Source organism: Mus caroli, chromosome 4, assembly GCF_900094665.2.
Source record: "Mus caroli chromosome 4, CAROLI_EIJ_v1.1, whole genome shotgun sequence".
NCBI classification, from domain to species: domain Eukaryota; kingdom Metazoa; phylum Chordata; class Mammalia; order Rodentia; family Muridae; genus Mus; species Mus caroli.
In genome coordinates, this window is record NC_034573.1 from 69,635,079 (window position 1) to 69,651,485 (window position 16,407).

The 16,407-nt window shown below is 37.7% G+C and overlaps 1 protein-coding gene across 40 annotated transcripts in view; it reads right to left on the reverse strand.

The window, feature by feature from the left end:
* The window catches only part of Ptprd (protein tyrosine phosphatase receptor type D), a 2,211,569-nt gene that overhangs the window by 630,848 nt on the left and 1,564,314 nt on the right, over positions 1 to 16,407 (reverse strand). The gene's annotated exons all lie outside the window — the stretch shown is intronic.

Consider the following 16,407-nt stretch of genomic DNA (forward strand, 5'->3'; position numbering starts at 1 on the left):
GGGTACTGGTTAGTTCATAATGTTGTTGCACCTACAGGGTTGCAGATCTCTATAGCTCCTTGGATAGTTTCTCTAGCTCCTCCATTGGGGGCCCTGTGATCCATCCAGTAGCTAACTGTGAGCATCCACTTCTGTGTTTGCTAGGCCCCGGCATAGCCTCGAAAGAGATAGCTATATCAGGGTACTTTCAGCAAAATTTTGCTAGTGTATATACATTTGTTAAGAGTCCATTTGTGTCTTGTGTGCCAAGGCTGGAGAGGATGCTGGAAATCTCTTCACATCCTGAGATCTTAATTAGGAAGCTTTTCAGCTGTGAGGCCTTACTCCAAAGGGGCATGGTTCAAAGGATTCTTCAGTTTTTCTCTCCTTACACTTGATTATTAACACTAGGGGTTTTGTAATTTCACTATGCTAGATATATATTTGTGTGTGTGAGATGACACAGTTGAGATGAGGATGCTTGGACTGTTAAAGAGCAGTACATGAAAGGAGAGCCTTGCACTCTCAGAAGTTGAATTGACAGAGCCCCTGTTCCCGTGCCTTTAGAATATGGTGCTGGTTTTAGGACTCTCCACTAGTCTCTGTTTAAATACAGTGTTTTGTTACCTGGTTCTGACTAGATGGTTGGCTAAACTATGCTATGATTCAAACGAAGCTTTGATGTAAAATGCTGTCTGAGGACTCAAAAAGACAACCACTGTCCTTTTAATCAAGTTTCCAGGTGCATGGATTTATTTATTTATTTATTTATTTATTTATTTATTTATTTATTGTCTATGTTCCCATAATGACTGTCAGGGCGATTGATGTTGGTCTGCATGCTTCCCGCAACCCAACTTGTTCTATACAATTGCAGAGACAGGCTGCATGAATTCTTCCTCCTGTAAGTTATTTGGCTTTTCTAAGTAATTAATGGCCATGTATGCCTATAATAGTCATGTAATCTTGTGTCAACTGTTCAATCAGAGGAGGAAGAATTAGGTTTAATTCCTTAAAGGACAGTCTCTTGAGTAGGGACCAGGATGTATGTGTTTTGTCTGATGAACCTAGCTGTCAGGGCAGTGTTCCCCAAGATAGCACTTAGGCCTTTCCTGTTTAAGATTCTTATCTGTCAAGTGGGTTTAACAGTATACATTTTTGCAGTGTTATATTAAAGAATTTAAAACAATTAACACATGCAAAAATTTTTGTTTTATTTGAGACACTACAGAACTACAAACTATAGCTTGTTTGCTCCTCTTTTTCCCTCCCTTCTGCCTTCCACCACCTTCCCTCTCCCTTGTTCTCTAACCCCTTCCCTGGCTAGGAACTGAATCATATTCAGTCTCAGTGAGCGATTCAAGCACTCTTTTACTGAGACCCATTATAGTCCACATCTCCTATTACCTCAATCTGCAAACATGAAGACTTAGTCTTGTATTTAACAAATTCATAAAGTGTTTTCACATTATCCATTCTACCAAACCTTGGTTGGTTTATTGTTATAGAATGAGTTCAGCCTAAGAAGAACAAGAAAATAATATGTACTTAGGGGCTAACTAGATATTTAAAAAAAGATTCAACCAATCTTAAAATGATTTCCTAGTTTTATAAAATTTGGGGTATATTTTGACTTTAACTCCCAAAGTGGCTGGTAACTATTTCTTATTTGGAAACTATTTGACGATATTTATATATTTTTATTTTATGTGTATGAGTGTTTGCCTCCATGTATGTCTGCTTATGACATATGTGCTTGGTGCCAAAGAAGGCTAGAAGTGGGCATTAGACTCCCTGAAACTGATTTCTAAGTCTCCACATGGGTTCTGGGACTGGAACATGGGTTCTCTGCAAGTGCAACCAATACTCCTAACTAGTGAGCAATCTCGCATCCTCACTGGTTAGAAATTTGACTGATTCTGGAAACTTGGAGTTATCTCATAAGAAAGGGATTGGGTGTGGTCTCATATTCTGGGTAGTTTCGGAGATGAAGTCTGCTGGACAAATGGAGATGAAGTGTGCTGGACAAATGTGAAGCAGAAGTTACTATTTCAGAGGCTAGCTCCCAGCAAACATGGTTATATCTGCAGCCCAGTTAAAAGACAGAGTCACAGACATGCCTGAGATCTAACACTATGTCCCAGCTCCATTTTAAGTAGACTTATGTTGTGCTCTATTTACGAGTTTCTATTGACATTTTAGATTTATTAATCTATATAAAAATAATGTGAATATAATTGATCAAACAGTCATGTCATTAATGGAATGCATTGATTTACTTAGACTAAACATTTTCCAAAAAAATTTAGGGATTAAAAAAAACTGAGATGATTTTAATTTTTCTGCTTCAATGGAAGAGAATCTTACATTGTCTAGAGTGCTTGGGGTTTATTCTGTCCAAAATATTCTCCTCTTTTTATTGTTCTGTTTTATTGCTATTGATATTTCCAGAATTCTTTCAGTGAAGACTTTCAAGATATTTATCAAATATTATAAATGCTTTATGTCTGTCATATACTGATGACTCAAAGAGATGTAAAACAGTTTATTTACAATGTCTAGCAGGAATGACAGAGTATAAATATGAACAAAAATAAAAGAATAGCTCTAATTTCAATGATCATGATGTGACAAGACACTAGGAGGATGAGATGCCTCATATCACAAATCTGGTGAGTATAAAGCTCAGTGGTAACCATGGAAGTGCTCACAAATATTGTGCCACAAAGTAGGACTTGAGCAATGATGAGAGACTAGATAAAATTCTGGGATGTGCTACAGAGGCTAAGACAGGGAGGGAGCTTATTGAAACTTTGGGATCTCTGCTCCAGAAACCATAGGTTTCTACATACTACTAACTTATGTAGTATTTAAAAAACTTGCTTCAATTTACAAAGTCACTGAAACTCTCTAGAAAAGGCATGACTTGGAAGGGACAACTTAATGGGCTGTCCACAAAATGACAAGATGTACTTAGTTCTTTATGATTCACAGATAGATGTGTAATAGTTCCTTCTATGATGCGCAACTATCTCAGTGATATTGTCAGCTTGAATGGCAGTGAAAACACTATTCTTCTAGTTGGTTTATTTAATCAAATGATTTGTAATCTAGCAAGTTACTGAGATCAATAGGACAATTATCCAAACAAAGGAGGAAAACAGGACAGGGAATTTGAGAGCACAGGGTAATTAAATGGCTAGATAGTTTTACGTGGCCTATAAAAGTGGAGAATTTGTGATGAGCAGATCGTAGCAGGAGTAGTCTATAAGAACGGAAAAGGATATTGTAAAGAATGGGAAATCAGGACCAACATGGTAGACATCAGATGCCAAAGACAGAATATGTCTGCTATGTATGGAGAGACTCAAGGAGGGAAGCAAAGCAGGTGGTGTGTGAACTGAATAAGTTCAAAAGGTAACTGACAAATTCAAAGACTGGCAATGACCACTGAGCAATGCCTGGGAAGGGAGGTACTGTCAACCTGTACTAAACTGTGGAAATCATAGTTAACAGTGGATTTTATCTCACATGCAACTGAGACTACATTTGTTTGTTCTGCTTATGTCCTATTGCTTGGAATTCAGTCTAAGGGAACATCTTCAACATGACAATAGTGGTGTCATTTTCAAATGCCTCCCTTGTCCCAGCCATTTAATTGGTTAAATTAAGAGACACAAAGGAAGTGGAGGAGAAGCATATTTCATAAAGCCAAAAACACCAAAGGAGAGAAGATGCGCTGACACCTCACTGATAAATAACATTTTTAAAAAGAGAAGAAATGCAAGAGATATAACAACTGAAGGCATTTTTTTAGACAGTGAAATTTGACTGTGTTCTGGGAACTAAACAATATTAAGTAATCATTACCAGCTGCAATAACACCTTATGTCAATTTAAAAGTCCTTATTATTTGGAAGTGGTGTGATATGACATTTGAAATACGCTGCCAAGTGATCAAATTTCAATGCAACCAAACTTGCTATTAAGAACACAACACTGGCACCATTTTGATCATTTTGATACTTTCTGTTAGGACCTGATGTTCATAGTGCTCCCTTCTTATGAGATGTTTGAAAATGTGCATAGTAGGCCAAATTTTCTACATTTCAATATGAGAAGTTGTGAGGGCTCTTAAAACAAACAAACAAATAAACAAACAAACAAACAACCTCAAAACATCCACTGACTCAACAACTGTTTATGGTCATCCTCTGGGACTACCTTTATTTAAAGGGGTGTTTCCATTTAATAGAACACTGAGAGGTAAAATCAGATTGTAACATAGATGGTGCCAGCGGCTTCTGCTTTCCCAGCAGGGGAGCTGAGCAGAGCTCACTGACAGAAATGTTTGGCTTTGCAGTGACATGCAATACTTCCTAGAAAGTCTTTGAGGAACACAGAGGACAGACATGCCAGTATTTTACAATACTAGCAAGTACACAAAGCTCTTTTCATCAACTAAGGGGGTGGTAATCTCTAGAGAAATTTCACAAAACCCCAAATCTCTTCCTTAAATCTGTGTGTCCAAAGCCTGGATTCAGTTTGTTTACATGGCTATGGCTAGTAGGTGATTACAACGGCATATCACTGTTTGCATACTACAATGGCAATGCTTTTAAAAAGAAAATACAGAAGAATAGTGCTAGCTGTTGGTAAAGGCAAGAGGCATCAGACTTCACATGTGGATGATGGTGTCACTATTGACATTGCAGCTACTTGGGTAAAGAGTTTGTGTTTGATAAAGTTAAATACACTTGCCAGCAGCCCACGTAGGCCATGCATTACATTTCTACTTCTAGTGTAATCCAGCCACTCAATAGAAAAGAAAACATGTGATTATATAAAACATACCTTCAGATAATTCTAGGAAGTCTAATTTATGATCTAAATGAAACCAATCTAATTCTTAGTGAAGGGGAACACGACTTGTGGTACATCTCTTCCTGTAATACTACATAGTTAACAAAACAATAAATAAATGATAATTTCTAATACACATAAAATTATGGCTAAATCTCAAATATATGTTTTGTTTTCCAGGTGCTGGGGATCAAACTCACAGTCTTATGCATGTTGTTAGAACCCAGACCTTCCCTACACTGCTAGGAAGAACCCCATACACCTTGTCCCCATCAACCTGTGAAGCCTCTTTCCTTCTCGCTAACCAAAAATCACACTTAGTTCAATGACTAGCAGATTTGATATGATCCAATGCATTTTTCCTTAACGACTTTACTAGTTTTCTCATCTGAAGAGTGCTCTCGCATTCTTATGGCCCTCAACTGAACCAGAACCTAAGAGTGAGCCTTCCTAGCACCAGGGGACATGAAAAAATATTTACAGCATGTATAAACTCTAATGTCTGGTAAACAGGTAACAGTGTACCACAACTGTTAGAAAAAGACCAGAGCTGTATGTATTTTAGGATGAGTAAACACATCAAAACACTCATGGATAGTAACATTATTTAAATGATTGTGAAAAATTCAGAGGCAAATTATCTTGGGCTATCCCAGTTCCTTAAAATAGCAGATTTGTTGCCTGCTTCTCTGTGTGATGACCTGTCAGCAGATAAGTTATGTGCCTAAAGGAATACCAAAATTATTTTTTCTGGTGAAAGAACATAGCAATAACAAGACTCCTAACAAGAAATTGCTGTACTTATAGATCAGTGTCTTGCTCAGACAAACTTCTCAAGGAAATGAAATTGAAACAGACAATATTCAGAGAGTGAGAAACTTCGGAACACTCAGTTCTAAAATGTATTTCTTCATCAAACTCTTCAACAGAAGGTCCAGAGAACTATGCAGAATAGTAGGCAGAAAGATTCTAAAAGCCCAAAGTCAGAGGCAATGGACAACTCAAAGGGAACAGCGTCTTATATATGCAGGAGGACTGATAGGTACATGAACTCAGATACTGTGGCTACATGCATAAGACCTGAATAGATTCAAGAAGGAACATTCCCAGCACTGAGAAGGGGATTCAGACACAGGGTGCCATCCCTAACCTGTTAGCAAATAGAAAATAAAAACTAAATCAGTTCTCTCTGATGGAGTACATGAGGTATATCATATTCCTGGGCAGGTTCTATGCTCAGGAACAGTTAGCTAATACAAAATGTACTCCATGTTTTTGCTTGTTTGTTTTTGTGTGTGTTTTCATTTCGATTTTCATTTTTATTTTGTTTGAGAGAGAGAGAATGAGAAAGAGCATAAATCAGGGTGGCTATGGAGGTGGAGGAAGATCTGGGGGGAGCTGGGGAGGGGACACATAATCAAAATAGATTGTGTGGAAAAATTGTAAAAAAGGAAAAAGTCAAATGTGTTATGTATATTGAAAATTCTGTTTAAATCTTACTATATACACTTACAAAATAAACATAAAACAGAACAAGGAGTTATAGTGAAAATTTTTATTTAAAAAAAACAGAAATACTATAAAAATTTGTTTTAATTTAATCCCATGTGTGGCATAGGGGGTTGCTTCCCATTGACAATAGCAGCTGACTTTGATTTGCCTCATGCTCTAGCATGGGCAAGATTTTGCCAGCTGCAGATAGTTTTGCAATTGTATGATGTTTGCAATTCTAGGACTTTTCTGAGTGTATGTGAACGGTAGGGTCCCAAGAGGTGGGGAGGGTTGTTGACTGGTTGATGTTGCATGCAGTTTATTAAGTAATCATGTACAAAGAAGAGAGATGGGAGGAGGAGGAGGAGGAGGAAGAGGAGGAGGAAAGATGAAATTTGTTAAAGGGACTTGAAACCCCAATCAGCAGGAAATAGCCTAAGGATAACATCGCCCCAGTTTTCCTTTATCCTTTCTTCTCTCCTATCTAGTGTTAGGGGGTTGAAAGGGTGGAAAAGGAGTGGAGAAGGGTGGAAGAAGAAAAAAGTCACAAAGTAGCAAATATCAGCTACAAGAAAGATCCTTGCTCCTAACTTCCAGCTGAGAATAGGAGTCAGTGTAACTGGGGTCCCAGTCCCATATTAACTTAGTCTGATTCCTCCCACCAAAACACCAAAGAAAAATTTTTCAGTATTTCATACGATTGTCTCATTTATTTATAGAAAGCTCCAGGTTGCATCATGCCTCATCATTTGGATGAACTATTATTCTAACAGTTCCTCCACTTGAACATTTAAGCTATCTTTCTACTTTTTATTGGCATAATTAAAAATTGATTAAAGTAAGAGCAAAGAATATTATCTCTTTCACAGCTATGTTAATCTGGTTGGGACTCTTTTGTAATTGATATTCCTGCTTTGCTTATGTGAGTTCTACAGAAACCAAAAGATGATGCTCCATCCAGTCCTCTTAATTATCAGAAATGTAGATTTCTATTTTTATGAGCAGAGTTTGGAGATTAAGCTTTGTAGAGGAAATAAGGGGTTGGGATGCTAACAGCTGAAAAACAAATCCTCCCAACAATATCCACAAAAGCCTGGCTAAGCTGAGGCTGAGATATCCGTGAAGCAGAGTAAATATCTCAGTGGATATTACTTCATGATGAGAAATATTAATCTTCATATGCCAGAACACTGGTGGTGAAGTTGTAGTCTGGCCAAATGCTGCTTTTATGGGTAACTGGGAGATCTGTGCAGCTTCAGAATGTGGTAATGCATTTGCATAAGGAACATGTGAAGCAAGCCTGAAAGTGCAGATCACTGATCATTTTAAAGGCCATCATTGCCTCTGCACGTGGAGATGTTTCTTGATGTCCTCCAGATTTTAAAACATAAAACACGAGAGGTTTGGGGACTGCACTCTTGCTTCCATCTGAGTTTCTATAAAGGTCTGTCATCCTGCAGTCCTCAAACAGCAACAGCTTATGATCTGACTTTACTACTAAACATCTCCTTTGGAAAGCTGTTTCAGGGTACAACAGGGGAGAATCATTGAGTAAAGATGACTTTGTATGAGTGGTTAGAGGAAACCTAGAAATGGAAAATAAAAGAGAAGGTTTTAAATTAAACTCTTACTTTTTAAATATGCCCTTTCCTGGACCTATCACTGGTGAGAACAGTTTTGTTTTTTAAACACTCTATATATCTTAGAATTTGAATGATTTCCATTGAGAGGATATCATCTGGACATATATTTCAAAAACAGACATCTCAGCATAATTGATGAATTCTTTCTCCCATGGCTATTGTGGAGAGATGACTGTTAGATGCTTAAGAAGCCCTTATTCAGCCAAACTGAACATAACTAAAACGAAATCTCACATCCAGCAAATGAGTGCATGTGTGTTATAAAGCAAGCTCAACCAAAACAAATTCTTTATCACAATAAAAATGTTGGTGTTACAAAACCCAACCATAAGGCAGATGTGGGCCAGCACACACTCATCATGGAGAGTTCACAGGGAGATGTCTGTATTTTAGGTCAGCTGCGGCTTACCATGCAAACAGCTGCAGCAAAGAAGGCTGATGATATAGCTGCTGTTAATACTGCCTTAGACTGCTATAAATTGTGAGGAAAGGTAGGAGAATTAAATCTAAAAGGCAGCTGTTATTTATGAGGCACGTTTGATTCATGCACCCACACATTTAACATGATCAGCAGCATTGTATTGCATAGAACTCCATCCCTATTTTTTTTTCAATGTGCGTCACAGGGGAGGATGGGCAGAAGGTTGCAGCCTTTCTGCTACCTGTGCATTTGCAAGTTTTATACTATTTTACCTATCAGGAAACTGTGATCCAATATAACTCAGCAATCATATTAAAGAGGAGATGGTTTATATATATATACATATATATATAGCTATCTATTAGTATATATATATATATATATATATATATATATATATATATATATATATAACCTAGTAGAATTATTTGCATAGAGACTATAGGCTTGTGGAGAAGTAGAGGGAGTTAAAGTTTTACTTAATTGTGCTGAGTGCTTACTAAAAGTCCCTGCACATTACCTTGGCATGGTAAACACTTGCAGCAAACTCCCAAAAGAAATAAAGTACCAATAAAATGGCTCTTTCAACTATACTCAGAGTCAATATCTTGCTCTGCCACCATCAGAAATCTTCCTCCTGAAGTAGATGGAACACATACAAAGACCTACAACTGGACAATGTGCAGAAACTGAGGCTGTAAGAGCCAGAGGGGAAAGAAGACACCAAGAAAATAAGGCCTTCGACATGGAACTGAACTGATGCCCTTTGAACTCAACGGAGACTGTGGCAGCATGCACAGGACCTGCACAAGTCTAAGCCAGATGAGGTTCACAGACGAACAGAGGAAGAAGAAGATACAAGCCCCCATCTCTTAGCCAGAAGTTATCTACAATTAATAACAACTACAGTGGAGTTTCACTGAGTATGTAGTCCCTATGAACAGCGGTAGAAGCCCAATAGAAAATGAATTTAATGATAGTTTTGGAGGTTTTTCTTTCCTGTCTTTCCCCTTATTTTTGCATTTACAGACATTTTGTTTATATGATATGATTTCCAATTTGTTTTTCATGGGGTTTCTGTGTGCAAATGTGTGTATTCCAGTGTCTGTATGTTTCTTGTGCTTTTTCTTTGATTTTCTTTCCTAGTTGCTTTGTTTTGTCTTATTCTTGTTTGTTTTTAATTTCTGGTATTTTATTATTATTATTATTATTATTATATTAGATGCCTGGTTGTATTCTAAAGAGAGATAAAATGAGTGTGGATTTTGGTGGGCGAGTGGGAAAGTGAGAAAATATATACAATATATTTTAAATTAAAAAACAAACAGCCTTAAAGAGTGATTATCATAACATTTTCATCAAAGGTCATATGATAGATTATAGTTCGCTAAGAAAGGATTTTTTTTTAATTGAAACCAGAAGGCTTTTGCATGCTTTACTGATACTTGCAAACCATTATCCTACAGATGTTTGTTCCTTCTTTTTTTTTTTTTTTCCCTGTGACCATGTCTAACTCTGGCAGAAATTCCATTTTGTGGGAACAGGACTCAGAGAATACCTTAAGGTGGCAGGACTATTTATTACCTGTCCTATAAAAGCTGTAAGAATTTGTGGGGGTGGTTGGAATTAGCTCAGGTTCTGTCCACATGTAAAGAGGAGTTAACCCCTTGTCATCTCTGAGTGCATAGTTGATATGTTGGTGCTCTGAATTTCCATAACAGCACAAGTTACACAACCAGTGTGCTGTGTTAGAAGCCATATTAATGTCTAGGTCCTCAATGTAGAAAATTACTGCAGTTTGGGAGCCTTGCTTCAGGTAAGCATTTCCTACCTTTTTTGTTTGGGATCCCTTCAGATACATCCTCATGTAACAAGCTTTACATAAAACTCAGAAACAGTGTTAGGAGTATAAATGGAAACTCACAGCTCAAAGCTTTCAGCAACTTAACTTCAGCTCTTTTAGGGTTTGGATAGAATTTTTTAAAGTACTACTTTGGGCTGTGCTGCTGTTATAAGGAAAAACCCTACCAGAGACACCAATGAATGATCTACGAACCAACTTTTGCAATCTATAATCTGCTTTTTTGGTTCCTTCAGTATTTTTTTTTATTACTTTCAGAATTATTCTTCCTCAAGAATGGCTATTCACACGGAAGATTCTCTTATATACTGTGTGGAAGCATCACTACCCATTAATAAAAACAAACAAACAAACAAACAAACAAACACCCTTGATGGCCTGTTAGCAAAAGGCAGGAATTAAGAGACAAGAGTTCTGGTAGAGTGATAGAAGCTTTATGGAGTTAGTCAGGCCCTGGAAGACTCGCCACCTGGACTCTGAGGAGAGGGACATATGAAAATGAGGAGAGGTAACCAGCCATGTGGTATACTTAGAATAGAACAAATGAGTTATATAAATTGAGAGCTAGTTGAGGGACAAGCCCAAGCTTATGTCCTATGCATGTATTCATAATTAAGTCTCAGAGTCACTCTTCAGGAGCTGGAGCATGGGTAGAAAAGACTGCAGTTACACATGGATAGTCAGTAACAAATCCTGATCCCTAGTCTACTGTGTGTGTGTGTGTGTGTGCATTTGTGTGTATGCATGTGTGTGTTTTAGAAGATTCAGGATCACATCATATTCTATAACTATTTAAATAATCATAACTAAAAGTTTCCCCATCATTTTATGGGAATTAATGGATGTAATTAATTAATAAATTTCATATCTTTTATGATAATAGAATGGAAAGTCTCTATCACATTTAAATAATCAGGAATTAGCAAAGTAAAATGATATTTTCATTATAAAGTATTTAGTACAATATTGTTTGGCAAACTAACAATCATGAGTCTTAATGATAAACTATGTTAAAATTATTACAATATATTGAAAATAGTTAAAGCAAAAGCAAGTGATGATCAAGGCATTATTCATCCCGCACTACAGATTAATTGAAGGATCACAGTGTAAAGGGAATTTATATAAATAGTACTGAAAATATAAAAATAATTTTCTACTATATAAACCAATTTAAAACCTTTACAAACTACAACTGTTTCTTTTATACTTAATTAAATGTGCAGTGAATTTTTAGCTCAGGGCTATGTTATCCCAACAATAATGTCTTTTATGATGTCTAATTCATATTGCTTGATGTTTTATATATAATTAGACTTCTTTTCAAATTGTAGCACCTTAATTTTAGGCTCTAGTCTGGTTACTGCTATTCTTCTTATGTCTATGTACCTAAATATACAACACAACTTGCATTGTCCTGTCTCAGAAGGACTGAGAGATGAAAGCTCTGGCTTGAGGCTCCTTCCAGGGTAAGGGCCCTATGTCTGCCACCCATTCTAGAAGGTTTTTTTTCACTATGAATTATCCACAAATTTCTTTGTGTTTCCTTCCTCTGTAGATTTCCCACATTAATATCAGTAGTATATTTGGCCCACCCCTTATGAGTTTGCTGTATTACTCAAGAATTTAGTGAGCAGTGCTGCAGTCATGAAATCAACTACATTAGAAGCATGTAACCAAAAAATAAACATAAATACTAAATAATATTCTAGTCTCTTCTGGAAAGCTGGTTCAGCAACAGATTACTGGACCACTGTGCATGTCAAAATGCATTCGTATACTATCATCCACCTCCAAAAGCCACACTCTGTAGGGGAAACATTGGCATTACAGAATAGATTCCTGACCCTCTCCTCAGTACATTGAAGAGTCATTTCCTTCACGGGACTGACACAACATAACCAGGTGTGGTTATGGGTTCTTGTTCCTTCCATGTTCCCTATTTGTATAAGCAACCAAGGCATGGATAGCTGAACTTAAAACAATGCTCTGAAAACTCTGGGCATCTACTGTTCACGTGGAACTATCTGTAAATGTTTTGGAAACACTTCGTTCAAAGGAGATTTGCTAAGACAGCATGATTTCATGATAATGTTTGTTCAGTTGCTTTATATATTTATTTAGGTCCTTTAAAATAATTAGAAATTTTTTTCATATGCATGGATGTTTGGCTGTATGCATGTATGATGTATGAGTATAATGTATGTGCTTGGTGCCTGAGGAAGCTAAAGAGGTCATGAGAACCCTTGGAACTGGAGTTAGGGACTGTTGTGAGCTGCTTGATGGTTCGGGAAACTTAATTCAGGCCTCCTAACCTCTGAGCTATCTCTCCAGCTCCATATTTTTAGTCTTGTTTAATGCTAAGCATTTATAGATGCAAATAGAGTTGGAGATATTTTCAAGCAACGAAGAGTGAAAAATGGTGAATGCTCAGAGGCTGATCCCAGCTCTGATAATACAGTTGGTAAGGTAGTTGTATGATGACTGGCTGCTTTGAAATGAGTTTCTTTAACATTCCCCTTGGGGGTTTACTAACTTATTCGTAATTGTTGGTAAATATCCCACATTAAATGTTCACCTTTATTAATACAATCAGACACATCTCAATCTGTCAGTGTCTGATTCTATTATAATATATAGGGGTCTGACCACCATCAACTTCCAGTTGAACTTATTGCTCCTTGGACAGAGAATCAAGTTCTATTCTCATGATCATTATATTTCCAAACCTAACCTCAACTCTAGTTTCATTCCACCACAAGAAATTTCCTGAAATACAAAGAACAACACTGGGCATTTCTTACATAAATCTTTCCTACTTCTCTGAACCTTAATATTAATACATCACAGTTTTTTTTTTATTTTAATGGAAAACACCATTTGTCACCCCCAAAAATCCCAAACAATAATGTATTTTGAAAATCAGTATTATGTCTATTTGTATAAATTATAAGTTAAATGCATACATATTAGTTTATCCTATTTTAAGTTTTCACATCATGGCACAAAAGGCTTTGAAATATTTCTAGGCTAGTCTTCAAATATTTTCGACATACTATCATTAAAAAAGCCCTAATGCTCTTATCCTTCAACTACATTTCAAGCACTTGGACATAAGACCTGTTGGAGCTGTGCAGGCACGGCAATTCAAAATCACATATCTGCCATAAATATTCTGAAACCCTAAACTTTTGGCTCATCCCACCGTGTGCCTGTTTTCTTGCTTGGCTCTTGTTGGTTAAAATGATGAAGATTCAGAGTGACTGCATCCTATATAATTCTTCCCAAATGTTTCACTTCCTGACATTCTTCAGCCACATGGAGCATTTCCATTTTCAAAAGGTGAAAAGTGCCAGTAAGAAAATAAGTTTATAGTTGGAAAGTATAACAACATTGCAAGGTAAAATATGAGGAGGAAAACTACCCATGTATAAGAGAAGGATTGAAAAGCTAACCTCTGGAATCCATAACCCTCATCTTTTTTGGTAACGCAAAAAGAGAGGAAGTCATAAGTGTGCTGCATTGAGCAATACATCAGACTCAAAACACTTGTGTAAGGACAAAGTGGGTCAGAACAAAATGAAAAAATACCCTCAGACTTAGCTTGTTTCAATGATATTCTTATTCAATTGCAGAAGACAAAGAGAAGCCAAAAATGAGTTATAATTTAGTGGCATTTACATTTTCTGCCAGCTGTTAGTATGTTTGGCTGCAGTCGTCCATTCTTTAGTTAGCTAAGCTGTTCTACAACCCCTGATCTCCAACACACACACACAGACACACAGACGCACACACATACACACACACACACACACACAGATTTTTGAGTAAATGGACGTTCATGGGAAAATATCTGAGTAGTTTTGCTATAGGACCAATCTACTTTCATTGATTGACAGAGAAGCTAGTATAATTCACTGGAGAATCTTTTTTTTTTATTTTTAGGTATTTTCTTTTTTAATTTTTTAATTAGGTATTTTCTTCATTTACATTTCAAATGCTATCCCAAAAGTCGCCCTGACCCCCCCCCACACACACACACACTCCTTTACCCACCCACTTCCACTTCTTGGCCCTGGCATTCCCCCATAACTAGAGAATCTTAGTAGTGAATCAGTTACAACAGGCACTGATCATTATGTCTGCCCAGTTTTCTACTAGATACTTTAAATGATACAGAAGAGCTTAAAATCCAATCTGAGTCTCAATTTCATCCAAGTCCATGATAACAAAAAGCCACTACCTTGCCTGACTGCTGTGAGAATAGAAAGATAGTAGATGTAAGTGAACTTAGTGGGATGCATGGTAAGTGCAACACTAGGCACTTAATTAACAATGATTATTGTTACAAGTATTTAATTTATAATTATTGTAAGTGAGAGAGGAACCTCTGCATGAAATGACAAGAATATAAGGAAGTATGGAATTCTGATGTCCTTATGAAGTACTAAAGTCACTAGTCATTTAAAAAGGTGACAACAACTATACCTGCTCAAATCTTTCTGTAAAGATACATTTTATAAAAAGCTAAGTATAAGAAGACAGGAAACCCCCCTCATCCCCCATCCACATCCACTTTCCCTCCCTGAAGGCCAACAGAAAGAATGGAAAGAGGCAACCTCAGGAAATAGGAGTTTGGCGGGACCTCCAGAATGGACCAGAGAGACATGGGAGGTAAGAGACTCTCAGGAATCAAAGGGAGGGACCTTAGATGAAATTCCTGACAGTAGGGAGAGGGAACTTATAGAACCCACCTCCACCAGGAAGACAGGGCATCAAGTGAGGGATGGGTTTGCCATCCCACAGTCATACCCCTGACCCATAATTGTTCCTGTCTGAAAGAATTACAGGGATGGAAATGGAGAGGAGCCTGAGGAAAAGAAGGTCCAGCGACAGGCCCAAAGTGGGATCCAGCTCAAGGGGAAGTACTAAGGCCTGACACTATACTGAGGCTATGGAGTGCTCACAAAAAGGGTTCTATCATGACTGCCCTCTGAAAGACCCAACAAACAGCTGAGTCAGATGCAGATATTGGTTAATGGACAGAAGCAGCTGACCCCTGTTGTTGAATTAGGGAAGGCAAAAAGAAGCTGAGGAGAAGGGCGATCCTGTAAGAGGACCAGCAGTCTCAATTAATCTGGACCCCTGAGATCTCTGAAACACTGGACCACCAAACAGGTAGCATACACCAGATGATATGAGGCCCCCAACACACATATAGTAAAGAGGACGTCCTGGTCTGTGTCCATTCAGAGATGATGCACCTAACCCTCAAGAGACTGGAGGCCCCAGATAGTTTAGAGGTCAGGTGGCTTGGGGGGGGGTGGGGACATCCAGGTGGAGACAAGGGGGTGGGAAGGAGGTGTGGGATATGGAGCAGTCGGAGGGTGGATGGGGAGCAGGGAATGGAATATGGAGTATAAAAAATAAATTTATTAAAATAAAGAAGAAGACAGGAAGGGCTGGGCAATCATATCTGCTGATTTCAGCTGCAGAGCACAATGGGATTGTTCCCAAGGGTACCTTTTAATAAAGTTCACTTTATTATTCTCTAATAAATTTTAGCAAGCTTCACTGGGTTAACCATGGGTTTCTTAAATGAGAGATTCTTTTTCTTTGCAAAGAAGCAAATCGAGATTTCTTATCATAATTTGGTATGTCTAGAAGACAAATCTATACCTTTCACTGTTCAGTGGCTGAACTACTGCTGTAGACCAGCTGCCTTGCTTCGCTGGACTTCTTAGAGAAAAATAGCACACACACAGTGATGACTGGAAAATATAGCTCCCTAGATTTGTCTTTACTAGGGAGCTACTCAGGCTATTTTGCTCATCATGAATGACTTTTAATTTCTACAAGACAGAACCCATCAATAAGCCCCAGGATAGCTGTTGCTTCATTTAGAATGAAACAGTGGGCAGCTGATTCAGTGGAGACTTCTTCCAGTGTCATTTCTTCACTCTCATTGTGAAGCACAATGATTTAGCCATCAAAGGATGGACTCCAGGTCTATCTAATAATCATATGACAATGCCATATAATTATCGGTGTTAAAGTCTGATGATCATTCTGGGCTCTCCTATATTAGGAAGGCCACAAGAACAAATGTGGTGCTCTTCCGGTCAGAAAAGCACCGGGGTAGCTAGGGC